Here is a 2,500-nt window from a genome sequence, read left to right on the forward strand (position 1 = left end):
CGGAAGGATGACCCACATTAGATTGCAGGATTGCATCATGTGTTGGTTGGTGGCGATGGGGTGGGGCAGTGGGTATGGGGGAGAGGGGGGAGGGGGAGGTGCGAGGTGAACGAGGGAGGGCCAGTGGTTAGGGGGGGGAGGTGGGAGGGGCAGTGAGTAGGGGGTTCATGAGGGCTACTGTTGTCTAAGGTTTGTATGAGTATCTGTGTGAGAGGGGGAGGGGCAGGAGGATGGGGGTGGAGGGCTGTTTGTGGGTTGGTTTTATATGGGTGCGTATGTGTGTGTGAGCATCTCTGCGTCCGTGTGTGTGTGTTTGTACGTGTGTGTGTGTGTGTGTGTGTGTGTGTGTGTGTGTGTGTGTGTGTGTGTGTGTGTGTGTGTGTGTGTGTGTGTGTGTGTGTGTGTGTGTGTGTGTGTGTGTGTGTGTGTGTGTGTGTGTGTGTGTGTGTGTGTGTGTGCATGTGCGTGCTTGTACGTGTGTGTGTTTGAGTATATGTATCTATGAGTGCTTGCGCATATGTGTTTGTATATACGTGTGGTAAAATGCAAGCAGTCTCATTCTCTAGCCTCCTCTTACTGCATGTGAATATACAGCAAATATGACTGTGAGTGTCTGCTTGCGTGTGGGGCGACCCGTGCTCACATGCTCTCGTGCTTGGATGCGCCCCCTTAATAATTAAGTATCGCGCAAAATTCCTTTTTATATAACAGCGCCTCTCTTACTTTATATCATAAACTCCATAAAAAGTGAAGCAAAGCTGAAAGAGCTCACCAAACCCGGCACTTTTACCGCACGTTCATTATAGTCTAATAACAGTTGCCTCGGCACCTGAGCGCTTAGGGGGATACGGGATACAAATATATCGAAGAGTGTATATACTCTCTGGAAGGGTAACGTATCTAAAGGAAATAGATAAGTAAATAAATAGATATACGTAGGCTGAGCGTGGAATATATTTTCAGTTTGTGTTGATTGAACTTTATTTTTCTTCCTTGTTTCGTTTCTGTTTGTTATAGAGGTAGGAGGATATTTGCATAATCATCTTTCTGTTTGTATACGGTTTGGTCATGAACGGAATAACGTTGTCTTTTTTCCCTTTATCTCCCGCTCTATCAATCTATCCCTTGCTTTCTCTCTCTCTCTCTCTCTCTCTATCTATCTATCTATCTATATCTATCTATCTATCTATATATATATCTCACTCTATCTATCTATCCCTTGCTTTCTCTCTCTCTTCCTCCCACCCCCCCCTCTCTCTCTCTCTCCCTCTCTTTTTCCCTTGCCTCTCCCCCCTCTCTCTCTTTCATTTGCTCTTCCTCTCTCTCTTCTTACATTTCTATTACCACAGCCCTTATAGGCTGTTAGGTGATCTTTGTCTCACTGCTCATTTCAAGTAGCCAAAGGGAATTCCAAAATTATCAAGGCGCAATCATGATTTTACTTTAAAAACAGAATTAATTAAAAGAGAGAAGGGGAAACAGAGGAGAAAGAAAAGGAAAATTCAGTCGAAGCAACGGAAATTGCAGCTAAGTAAAGCAGGGAAAGGCAGAAGCAACAGAAAATACAGCAGGTATACAGAAAACCAGCAGACATAGCAGCTGAGAGAGCAGAGATGCAAGAACTCAAATCCTTTGTTATCAAAATAATCCATCTTTAAACTCTTGTTTGGTATCTGTGTGTTATTGAACGATCGAGGATGAAGTGTGAACGATTGAGGATGAAGTGTGAACGATCGAGGATGAAGTGTGAACGATTGAGGATGAAGTGTGAACGATCGAGGATGAAGTGTGAACGATCGAGGATGAAGTGTGAATGGGATTTGGAATTTCCCTGAAACGGGAAATACAAAATGCGAACGAAATTCACAACACAGATCTTTTGTCGACTACTACGTTTCACTCGAAAACTTTTTCATAAAAAAATAGCATGATATTTTACTGGGTTCGGTCGGCTGTGGATAAAAGGAAACTGAAAATCCAATTTGTTAGTCTCATAGTCATGAATGATTTCAGAGCGTCCCCTCAATTTTATGATTTTTTAAAAACCGACATGAAAATTTATGGCAGAACCGTCACCGATGAAAAAAATATATAGATATTTTTTACGTATGAAGCAATATAGCCAAATTAATATTTCATAAATCGTGAAAGCCTCAACTGATATCCTAGAATATATGCAAAAACATAACGTTCCCTGGAATAAGAAAAATGTAGAACAAAAATGAAAACAAACAACGACAGTGCTTCACACATACATTTTATTATTATTATCATTATTACCATTATTTTAGATTATAACACACCAAGTAATTTTATCACAATCACATTTTTATATCAGCTGAAATTACCACGAAGACCTCATCCGCACAGCAGCAGAATCAGAACCGATTCTGCAGGTTCGCTTAGAGAGTTAGCGCGCGAGAAGTGGAGGAACTCGACCGGATTTCGCTAAGAAAGAGAGGGATACTGGAAAGGAAAGTCGTCATGAACGGAGGAAATG

Source organism: Penaeus vannamei, chromosome 9 (genome assembly GCF_042767895.1).
Source record: "Penaeus vannamei isolate JL-2024 chromosome 9, ASM4276789v1, whole genome shotgun sequence".
Classification (NCBI taxonomy): domain Eukaryota; kingdom Metazoa; phylum Arthropoda; class Malacostraca; order Decapoda; family Penaeidae; genus Penaeus; species Penaeus vannamei.